The sequence below is a fragment of the Trichechus manatus genome, unplaced genomic scaffold (assembly GCF_000243295.1).
Source record: "Trichechus manatus latirostris isolate Lorelei unplaced genomic scaffold, TriManLat1.0 scaffold00047, whole genome shotgun sequence".
NCBI lineage: Eukaryota > Metazoa > Chordata > Mammalia > Sirenia > Trichechidae > Trichechus > Trichechus manatus.
The window spans coordinates 5,715,231-5,727,678 of NW_004443983.1; the positions used below are offsets into that span (position 1 = coordinate 5,715,231).

Genomic DNA, 12,448 nt, shown 5'->3' on the forward strand with positions numbered 1-12,448 from the left:
GTAGCTGTCTTCCAAAATTCTTAGCACAGACCAGTGAGTGCTTCCAGCATTGCATCCCTTTGTTGAAACACTTCAATTGGTATTCTATCAATTCCTGGAGACTTGTTCTTTGACAATGCCTACAGTGCAGCTTCGACTTCTTCCTTTAATACCATCAGTTCTTAAACTACCTCCTGAAATGGCTGAATGTTTTTGGTAGAGTGATTCCATGTATTCCTTCTGTGATCGTTAAGGTGGTATGTCAGATTGGCTGGGCCATGATTCCCAGTGGTTGGGCAGTTACGATATAATTTGGCAGTCTTATGGTGATGTGATCACCTCCATGATGAGATTTGATATAATGTGATCACTTCCATGATTGGATCTGCTCTGAGTAGGCAATCACTTGAAAGGGAGTTTCCTTGGGGGTGTGGCCTGCATCAAATATAAGTAGACTCTGGCAAGGCTTACAGGCTTTTGCTTGCTCTGGATCCTGCAGCTGGCTCCTGTTCCTCTGGCCTAAAGCTCTTGGACTTTAGCTAGCAGCTTACCTGCGGTCTTGCCTGCTGATCTTGGGATTCGTTGGTCTTTGCAGCCTGTGAGCAAGAGCCCTGTTGTCTGACTTACCGATCTTGGGTTTGCCAGCCCCTGTGACTACGTGAATCAGAAGAAGCCTCCAGCCTGACCTACAGATTTGGGACAGTCTAGCTCCTACCACCGCATCAGCCATTTCCTTGATATAAATATCTTTACATAGATATTTATAGGTTTGACTGGTTTTGCTTCTCTAGAGAACCCAGTTTTCCATCTTCTTTTGATGTTTCCTGCATCGTTTAATATTTCCCCAAAGAATCCTTCACTATTGCAACTCAGGGCTTGAATTTTTTCTTCAGATGTTTCACCTTGAGAAATGCCCAGCATGTTCTTCCTTTTTGGTTTTCTAACTCCAGGTATTTGTACATGTCACTATAATACTTGACATTGTCTTCTCGAGCTGCCCTTTGAAATCTTCTGTTCAGCTCTTTTACTTCATCATTTCTTCCTTTCACTATAGCTAGTCTACGTTCAAGAGCTAGTTTCAGAGTCTCTTCTGACATCCATTTTGGTCTTTTCTTTCTTTCCTGTCTTCTTAATGACCTCTTGCTTTCTTCATGTGCGATATCCTTCATGTCATCCCACAACTCGTCTGGTCTTTGATCATTAGTGTTCAATGAATCAAATCTTTTCTTGAGATGGTCTCTAAATTCAGGTAGAATATACTCAAAGTCATACTTTAGTTCTTGTGGACTTGTTCTAATTTTGTTCAGCTTCAACTTGAACTAGCATATGAGCAATTGATGGTCTGTTCCACAGCTGGCCCCTGGCTGTGTTCTCACTGATGATATTGAGCTTTTCCATTATCTCTTCCTACAGATGTAGTCAATTTGATTCCGGTGTATTCCATCTGGCAAGGTCCACGTGTATAGTCACTGTTTATTTTGTTGAAAAAAGATATTTGCAATGAAGAAGTCATTGGTCTTGCAAAATTCTATCATGTGATCTCCAGCATCATTTCTATCCCCAAGGCCATATTTTCCAACTACTGTTTCTCCTTCTTTGTTTTCAACTTTCTCATTCCAACCACCAGTAATTATCAATGCATCTTGATTGCATGTTTGATCAATTTCACATTGCAGAAGTTGGTAAAAAATCGTTAATTTCTTCATCTTTGGCATGAGTGGTTGGTGCATAAATTTGAATAATAGTCGTATTAACTAGTCTAATGTGTAAGCGTTTGGATATTATCCTATAACTGACAGCATTGTACTTCAGGCTACGTCCTGAAATGTTCTTATTGATGATGAATGCCTTCAATTTGTCATTCCCAGCATAGTAAACCATATGATTGTCCAATTCAAAATGGTCATACCAGTCCATTTCAGTTCACAAATGCCTAGGATATCAATGATTATGTGTTCCATTTCATTTTTGATGACTTCGAATTTTCCTAGATTCATACTTCATATATTCCATATGCTGATTATTAATGGATGCTTGCAGCTGTTTCTTCTCACTTTGAGTCGTGTCGCATCAGCAACTGAAGGTCCCAAAAACTTGACTCCCTCCACGTCATTAAGGTTGACTCTACTTTGAAGAAGCAGCTCTTCCCCAGTTGTATTTTGAGTGCCTTCCAACCTGAGGGGCTCATCTTCTGGCACTATATCAGACAATCTTTTGCTGCTATTCGTAGGGTTTTCACTGGCCAGTTTTTTCAGAAGTAGACCTAAATATTAGAGCCTTGGAAACCCTAGGGGCTGTTCTACTCAGTCCTGTAAAGCTGCTATGAGTCAGAAATGACTCAACAGCAGCCAACAACTTCAAGATCGCCATGCAGAGGACATGTTTTTTTAGTGACCAGAATCATCCAAAATGGGCACTGGTTCCAGAATTTTCATCTCTATTAATTTGTTAGATCTCTTCTACAGCCAAAGGTGAATCATTTCTGAGGTACTTAAGGGTCCTCTGTGGTAAGAGGAAATGTGTGGGACCTACAGAGCTTCAGAGCAGCATGGTCCATGTAGAAGATTCTCAAGGAGTGGACAAGCCAGATGTCAGCAAGATGCTGCACCGGGGAAGGGCTTTTGAGATCATATAGTCCATCATTTTCAAATACTGTTTTTATGATGTTCCTCTAAATAAACCTCAATTTATGAAACCAAAAAAAGTAGAGCTATCCTAATTGATGGAGCCCTGGTGGTGCAGTGGTTAGGAGCTCGCTCAGCTACTAACCAAAATGTTGGTGGTTTGAATCCACACGCCGCTCATTAGAAACCCTTTGGGGAAGTTCTCTGTCCTGTGTGGTGGCTATGAGTCAGAATTGACTTTACAGCAGCGGGTTTGCTTTTTGGTTTTTTTATCTTAATTGATGAAGAAATTGAAGACTTTTTACCAACTTCTGCATTCTGAAATTTACTGAACATGCAATGAAGATGCACTGATAATTACTGGTGATTGGAGTGCAAAAGTTGGAAACAAAGAAGAAGGATCCATAGTGGGAAAGCTTGGCCTTTGTGATAGAAAAGATGCCGGAGATCATATGATAGAATTTTGCAAGACCAATGACTTCTTCATTGCAAATAACTTTTTTCAATAACATAAACGGTGACTATACACGTGGACCTTGCCAGATGGAATACACCGGAATCAAATTGACTACATCTGTAGGAAGAGATAATGGAAAAGCTCAATATCATCAGTGAGAACACAGCCAGGGGCCAGCTGTGGAACAGACCATCAATTGCTCATATGCTAGTTCAAGTTGAAGCTGAACAAAATTAGAACAAGTCCACAAGAACTAAAGTATGACTTTGAGTATATTCTACCTGAATTTAGAGACCATCTCAAGAAAAGATTTGATTCATTGAACACTAATGATCAAAGACCAGACGAGTTGTGGGATGACATGAAGGATATCGCACATGAAGAAAGCAAGAGGTCATTAAGAAGACAGGAAAGAAAGAAAAGACCAAAATGGATGTCAGAAGAGACTCTGAAACTAGCTCTTGAACGTAGACTAGCTATAGTGAAAGGAAGAAATGATGAAGTAAAAGAGCTGAACAGAAGATTTCAAAGGGCAGCTCGAGAAGACAATGTCAAGTATTATAGTGACATGTACAAATACCTGGAGTTAGAAAACCAAAAAGGAAGAAAATACTGGGCATTTCTCAAGGTGAAATATCTGAAGAAAAAATTCAAGCCCTGAGTTGCAATACTGAAGAATTCTATCGGAAAAATATTAAACAATGCAGGAAGCATCAAAAGAAGATGGAAGGAATACACAGAGTCATTTTACCAAAAATAACTGGTCGACATTCAGCCATTTCAGGAGGTAGCATATGATCAAGAACCGATGTTACCGAAGGAAGAAGTCCCAACTGCACTGAAGACACTGGCAAAAAACAAGGCTCCAGGAATTGACAGAATACCAACTAAGATGTTTCAACAGATACAACGCTGGAAGCCCTCACTTGTCTATGCCAAGAAATTTGGAAGACAGCTACCTGGCCAACTGACTGGAAGAGATCTATATTGTACCCATTCCAAAGAAAGGAGAGCCAACATAATACTGAAATTATTGAAAAATATCATTAATATCACACACAAGTAAAATTTTGCTAAAGATAATTCAAAAGCTCTTGCAACAGAACATCGAGAGGGAACTGCCAGAAATTCAGGCTGGATTCAGAAGAGGATGTGGAACCAGGGATATCATTGCTGATGTCAGAAGATGGATCCTGGCTGAAAGCAAAGAATACCAGAAAGATGTTTACCTGTGTTTTATTGACTATATAAAGGCATTCGACTGTGTGGGTCATAACAAATTATGGACAACATTACAAAGAATGGGAATTTCAGAACACTGAATTGTGCTCATGTGGAACCTGTACTTAAACGAAGAAGCAGTTGTTCAGACAGAACAAGGCTATACTGCCTGGTTTAAAATCAGGAAAGGTGTGCGTCAGGGTTGTATCCTTTCACCATACTTATTCAATCTGTATGCTGAGCAAATAATCTGAGAAGCTGGACTATATGAAGAAGAAGGTGGCATCAGGATTGGAGGAAGACTCATTAGTAACCTGTGTTATGCAGATGACACAACATTGCTTGCTGAAATTGAAGAGGACTTGAAGCATTTACTGATGAAGATCAAAGACCACAGCCTTCAGTATGGATTACACCTCAACATAAAGAAAACAAAAATCCTCACAACTGGACCAAAAGAAACATCATGATAAACAGAGAAAAGATTGAAGTTGTCAAGGATTTCATTTTACTTGGATCCACAATCAACACTCATGGAAGCAGCAGTCAAGAAATCAAATGATGCATTGCATTGGGAAAATCTCCTGCAAAAGAGCTCTTTAAAGGGTTTAAAAGCAAAGATGTCACCTTGATGAATAAGGTGCTCCTGACCCAAGCCATTGTGTTTTCAATCACCTAATCTGCATGTGAAAGCTGGGAAATGAATAAGGAAGACCAAAGAAGGACTGATGCCTTTGAGTTGTGGTGTTGGCAAAGTTTATTGAATATATAATACCATGGACTACCAAAAGAATGAACAAACCTGTCTTTTAAGAAGTATAGCCAGAATGCTCCTTAGAAGCAAGGATGGTGAGACTACCTCTCACATACTTTGGACATGTTATCAGGGTGGATCAGTCCCTGCAGAAGGAATCATGCTTGGTAAAGCAGAAGGTCAGTGAAAAAGAGGAAGACCATCAACGAGATGAACTGACACAGTAGTGCAACAATGGGCTCATGTATAACAATGATTGTGAGGATGGCGCAGGACAGGGTAGTGTTTTGTTCTGTTGTACATAGGGTTGCTATGAGTTGGAACCAACTCAAGGGCACCTAACAACAACATGCTAATTGAAGCATGGGGTGAGGATAGGAGTAGCAAAAGCTATGCTGAGCCTTCTCTTTGTCTTTGTCCACACCTACCTCCTCGGTGACATAATCAAGAATTGTTCTATTTATGGAATCTGTAAAATATCCCCCAAAAGCCCTAGGGAAAACCACTAATGCAATGCAGTTCTTTCATGTTACCAACGCGGAAAGGGATGCTCAGATAAGCGGAGTTGTAAATTAAAAATAGAAAAATATGTAAGGACAAGAAAACCACATTAATTGCTTTTAAAGTAAAAAAATCAATAAGAACATTCAAAATGCATCAATAAATTCAACACTAATTTTTCTACAAATTTGACATCTTCAGTGAGAATTTATAATGTATTAAATGTCTGATATTTTAAACTTTGGATTCTTTTAAATCATATTTATCATTGTGTATGGTTTATGAAGATGTTTACTTGTGATTTATTGACTATACAAAGGCATTCGACTGTGTGGATGGTAACAAATTATGGGCCACATTGCGAAAAATAGGAATTCCAGAACACTTAATTGTGCTCACGAGGAACCTACACATAGATCAAGAGGCAGTTGTTCGAATAGAGCAAGGGGATACTGCGTGGTTTAAAGTCAGGAAAGCTATGCATCAGAGTTGTATCCTTTCACCATACCTATTCAATCTGTATGCTGAGCAAATAATCCGAGAAGTTGGACCATATGAAGAACAGGGCATCAGGATTGGAAGAAGACTCATTAACAACCTGTATTACGCAGACGACACAACCTTGCTTGCTGAAAGTGAAGAGGACTTTAAGCTCTTACTGATGAAGATCAAAGACCACAACCTTCAGTATGGATTACACCTCAGTGTAAAGAAAACAAAAACCCTCACAACTGGAACAATAAGCAACATGATAAACAGAGAAAAGATTGAAGTTGTCAAGGATTTCATTTTACTTGGATCCACAATCAACACCCATGGAAGCAGCAGTCAAGAAATTAAACGACACATTGCACTGGGCAAATCTGCTGCAAAAGACGTCCTCAAAGTGTTGAAAAGCAAAAATCTCACCTTGAAGACTAAGGTACACCTGACCCAAGCCATGGTGTTTTCAATCACATGCATGCGAAAGCTAGACAATGACTAAGGAAGACTGAAGAAGAATTGATGTCTTTGAATTGTGATGTTGGCAAAGAATATTGAATATACCAATGACTGCCAAAAGAATGAACAGATCTGTCTTGGAAGAAGTACAACCAGAATGCTCCTTGGAAGCAAGGATGGCAAGACTACCTCTCACGTATTTTGGACATGTTATCAGGAGGGATCAGTCCCTGGAGAAGGACATCATGATTGGTAAAGTAGAGTGCCAGCGAAAAAGAGGAAGACCCTCAGCAAGATGGATTGACACAGTGGCTGCAACAATGGGCTCAAGCATAACAATGATTGTTAGGATGGCACAGTACCAGGCAGTGTTTTGTTCTCTTGTACAAAGGATCGCTATGAGTTGGAACTGACTCGACGGCACCTAACAACAACAACAACAACATGTTTTATGAAAACTACAGAAACTCAGCATTTCGGGTAAGTTGACTTTCATGAGTAATATAAGTATATTCCTGGGCTATAATCATATCAGTAAAGTTGCAAATATCTTTTTGCTGTACTTCCTGTGTATTTTAAAATTTTAAAAGCAATTTTAAACCATAAAAAAATACTGATTTGATGGCATGAAGCTAGACATTTTAGAACCTCTGCAATCTCATAAAAATCTGTCCAAATGTCTGTAAAGTAGATGCAACAACCTATTTAAATGTATTTACCTCAAGTTTTTTCTCAACACAAGTTCAAGCATAACTAGTCGTACAAAATTATTCTTAGAAGGTTTTCCTTTGTCTTACCAAATGATCCTTTATTGAAATATTTTCCTTTGTAGTTCTTAGCTAGATGGGCATTAATTCCTTCACACCATTGTTGATGTCATCTATGATGTCATGAGGGTGTGGCCATCAACATTGCAGCCCACAGACTAGGAAGTTTCCAGGATCTCTTTAATGGTTCCAGAGAGTTCCCTAGCTAAAGATCGGTGAAAACTGTCAGGGCAACCTTGGCAATCTAATTGAAAGGGATATTTCTGCTGTGCTTAATATTTTTCTACTTCTTTCTGTCTCTGGGTGGTTCCTTGTGGGCTGTGATGATCAGCGCAGAGGCAGAACCTACCACCTCAATCTGGGCCTTTCTGTTCTGAATGGTCAGTTTTACCTTAATCCTTAAACTCTTCCGATCACCGGTTGCCTACGCAATGTCATCACCAACCTTTTTTGGAGACAGACCCAGGGGGCCCGATCTTGGGGGCCAGGGCAGATGTTGCACCGACTCCCTTCCCTGCCACCTTCCCCGCCCCCCATCCTTCTTTTCCTCTCCCCTACCCACCCAAGCACCTCGGGTAGACGGAACACATCGGGTCCAGAACTGTGATCTCCTCGGGGTCGAACTTAGGCGGCATCAGATGAACCCGGATGCTGGACGACTGAAGAAAGTTGCACCTAGGCCTGCTGGGAGCTGAAAGTGTTTTCTTTGTTTTGAATGGCCAGGTGTGCATGAACCACTGCTTGCTATTTCCAAGAGCTACCTGCTTGACGCCCTAGATTTCCGGTGCACGCTAGATTGTGGATTAAAGCTTTCAGATAAGGCTTTTCAGCATATAATAATCTCCTAAATTAACAGGTCCTAAATTCAGGTGAAAAAAACCTGCAAAGACAAATGGTACGTGGCTTACAGAGCAGATCTTAAATTCTGGCTTCCAACTCCGCTAGCACTGTGACCTTAAGCCTCTGTCTTGCCATGTGTTAAAATCAGAACAATTGTACTGACCTGAGTTGGTTACCAAGTCATTGCCTCAGAGTTTCAAATCCACCTTTTCATTCTCTGCTTTGTGAATATTAGGGCTAGGATTCTACAAACCACATTCCTGCTTTGCCAGCTGCTCCCTGTTAGGCTCTGTCAATAGGAGGCACTGAGGGACACCGGAAGGTAGAGGCAAGAGAAGGGACATGCTTCTTCCTCTTTTTATTGGCATCACCCCAGCAATGATTCTTCGGTTGGACGGTGTTGCACTCCACCAGACCAGCGGTAGGAGAGGCTCCGAGGGGCACAAGTCAGATTCCAGAAAAAAAAAAAAAAAGGCAGTAAAAGCCAGATTGATCAGACAAGGCTTTATTAGGGAATTTACATACAGAAATCTCGCATCAGAGTCAACCGGGTAGAGGTCCGTGCAAAATAGTAAGGATTAGGTGTTTATATATATAATGGTAACACGTAGGGAGAACAATGTACCTGTCTGCCGGGGAGTCTGAACAATGGTTAATGGGGTTGTTTTTGTACTAGTTAAAGGGCTTCAATTGACGTTACTATGGAGTCAAGTGTTCCGTGTGTTTTTTCCTGGCTCAGGTCACTGCTCAATCAGGTACTCTGGTTCCTTTCCAGAGTCCTTTGCAGACAGGTGCCATCTTGAATTGTTCAGGCCCCCTCAGACAGCAGCTGTTGGATTGCAATTCCCAGGTTTTTTTCCCACTCTCCCAGACCCAGCCTAGCATATTCCCTCAGAGATACCAGCACTAGCACCAGCTAACCAGAGCCTCCTCCTCAAGATCTGGATCTCAGCTCTGCGGGGCCCTTGCTCTGAGCTCCGGCGGTAGTAGCACCAGCTTCAGGCTTCCAATAACCCCACCTCTTCCCTTTGTTGCCCGCACCTAAGTTGGTAGCTGCTTCCTATAGTTCCTCTCTCTGTGTTATCTGAGTGACACTCTTTTTCCTTTTCAGTTCTGCAATACCAATTCCTTATAATAATTTCTCTCGGTCAAAACAGCTGATCTGGTTTCCCTTTTCCTGACTTGACTGATAACCTCTGAATCCAGGAAATAGATTCTACAAGATGGGATTCTGGGATTGAGTTTGATCTTGCCCTTGGCGTTGAACACAGTGCTGGCTCCTGGTTGTACGACAATTAATCAGGGAATCAATCACCTGTGGTTGATTATGATGAAACACCTACTGAAGCAAGTGCCTTGGCTGCATTTAACCACTATGACTGCAGGGATTGTGGGATGGATTGGCTATTTCGGAGTGCAATGGAGCTGTTACAGAAAGAAAATGACCAGCTCACGTTATGGTCAGAGAACCAGAGAATTTCTAACGCAGCCCTAAAAGAATATCTTATTTCTTGCAGCTGTTCTGCAGGATGCATCACTACAATGCAAGTTGAATTCACAGCCTTGCAAAGTCCCTCAAGTGCAAATTAGGGCATTGAATGGGAAGAAGTGAGACCTTGAGATTTGGAATGGGGACATCTGTGTGGACTCAAAAACCAAAAATCTGTACTCCCTAGTCCAAGCCTCTAAAGTCTAATAATTCCATCCTTTGCCTTTTATTCTCCTACCTTAGGGGTGAGAACTGCTTCCTGTGCTAAAACTTGGGATTCTTCTTTTGCCTTTTCACTTCTCTAACACCTGTTTAGCAAATCCCTAACATTGAAAACCTCTTGTTAAAACAAACAAACAAAACTTCTCTGGTTTTAGTTCATAGCTCAATGTATCACACACAGAGAACACCCCACAGATACTAGTTTTTTTCTGCTGACCATAACACTACCCTATTATATTATGCTGCCTTCATTTGGGCAGGTCATAACTCCTCCTGAATTTATTTCATTTATAAAATGAGTATATTTTCCCTAAAATTTGAGATATGTGCTTTGGGTAGAGGGTGAAAGAGAACATCCACCAGAGGAAGAAATGAATTGTTGAGTTAGTACTCCTACCCTGCCTACGTTTCACAGGAATTCATAAATACTGGACCTATCATCTGGAGCTGGGTGGTTAGAAAGGCCTCCTGCTCGCTGTTGATGTGTGAAAGAAATACTCTTGAAGAAGTCATAGCTATTTTGTTTTATGGGGCAATCTTAGGACAATCTCTCCAATGAGGCTTTAGACCCTGCTATCATTAAGGATTGCTCTCTCTCATAGGAACTGGTGGGACCAACAGACTATGTTGATCTCAAGCAAGTTTTGCTAAGACTAATGGTACCATTTTAAAAGATAGGCCAATCATTGCACAGAGAATAGAGAACTTGAAAGTCACTGAAAGGTTCTGAGGAGGAAGGAAGCATAAGATTGTGAGGAAAATTTTAATATCTAATTAACAAACTGAAGAAAGCATTGATATACTGTACATTTTGCTAGCTTTTTTGTAGAAGAAAATAAGTATAAACTGCTTGGGTCAGAGAATGTTTTTGTAGTTGGAATGTGTATTAGTTTCCTCGGGCTGCTGTAACAAATTACCACAAACTAAAGTACCTGGGTGGTGCAGATGGTTTGTACACCCACCCAGCAGTGCTGTGGAAGAAAGGTCTGATGATCTGCTTCCGTAAAGATTACAGCCAATAAAATCTTATGTAGCAGTTCTGCTCTATAACACATGGGGTCACCATGAGTCAGAATCGACTCAACAGCAGTGGGTTTAGTTATTGGTTTTATGTGGCTTAAAACAACATAAATGTATTCTCTCACAGTTCTGGAGACTGGAAGTCCAAATTCAGGGGATCAGCAAGCCATGCTCTCTCTGAAGGCTTCAGGAGATGATCTTTTCTTGACTTTCCCAGCTTCTTGTAGCCCCATGGGTTCTTTGGCTTGTGGAAGCATAATGCCGTCTATGCCTTCCCTCTGTGTGTCTTCTCTTCTTATAAATGACATCAGTCATAAAGACAGCAGGGCCCACCTAATGGTCTCATCTTAACTAATTACATCTGCAAAGACTCTATTTCCAAACAAGGTCACATTCACAGATAAAGGGTTAGGGCTTCAATATACCTTTTGGGGGAATACAATTTAACCCATAAAAAAAAAAAAAAAAACACCCATTGCCATCGAGTTGATTCCAATTCATAGCAACCCTAAAGGACAGAGAAGAATTGCCCCATAGAGTTTCCAAGGAGCACTTGGTGGATTCAAACTGCTGACCTTTTGGTTAGCCGCCATAGCTCTTAACCACTATGCCACCAGGGTTTCCAACTGCACCCATAACAGGATGCTAATAAACAAGCTGGTTTTGGAAGTAATAACATATTTATGCTATATAGATAAATCTGCTTCAGTATGACTCCCTGACTTGTTACTGCTTTATAGCCGTTACAAACTGAATTGTGCCCCCCAAAATAGGTGCTGTAAATCCTAACACCTATACTTGTGGATGTAATCCCATTTGGGCATAGGATTTTCTTTGTTAGTTAACGAGGCCATACCAGTGTAGGGTGTGTCTTAAGCCAATCACCTTTGAGATATAAGACAAGTAGAGAAGCACAGAGAAGGAAGCAGAGATGGAGGAAGACAGATGCCATGCCACAAGAAGATCACCAAGGAGCCAAAGAAAAGAAGCTGAAGAGACAAGCACCTTCCCCAAGAGCCAACGGAGAGAGATAGCCTTCCCCTAGAGCCAGGGCCCTGAATTTGGACTTCTTACCTCCTAAAGGGTGAGAAAATTACTTTCTGCTTGTAACAGCCACCCAGTTGTGGTATTTCTGTTATAGCAGCACTAGATAACTAAGACAATTGCTATCACAACAGTCAATCAACAATAGCTTATTCTTATACTAAGTATAAGGTAGAACATAAAAAGTAGTGCTTATCTGGAGTAATTGGCTTAATCCAAGTAAGAAAAAATGTACAGTATCCAAATTTTTTTTTATATTTAGAGGAAGGACTATTAGCCAAGTTTTTTTTTTTTTTAATTTTGACAATAAATATTTATTACTTTTATCATCAGGAAAAAAAAGTGAGCAGTAAGTTTTACAAGAAAATCTACTTTAAAGGCTGATGTGCCATTTCAAGGGCATGTTAACAACAAAAGGGCAGGGGGCGGGCAAGATTGCAAATCAAGACAGCAGGGGAGGATAGCTGGCCTTGCCACCTTGCAATAGGTCCATCAAGTTGCATGATATTTGAAGCTGATGTGGACACAGACAAAAGCTTTCAATAGGTGAGAGGAAAATTGCAGCATTTGTCTTCATTATCAGAGCAA

The 12,448-nt window shown here is 40.7% G+C and overlaps 1 pseudogene; it reads right to left on the reverse strand.

Moving 5' to 3' along the window:
• Positions 1 to 7,317: 7,317 nt before the first annotated feature.
• On the reverse strand, positions 7,318 to 7,976 carry LOC101347839 (60S ribosomal protein L12-like; annotated as a pseudogene).
• Positions 7,977 to 12,448: the final 4,472 nt, after the last annotated feature.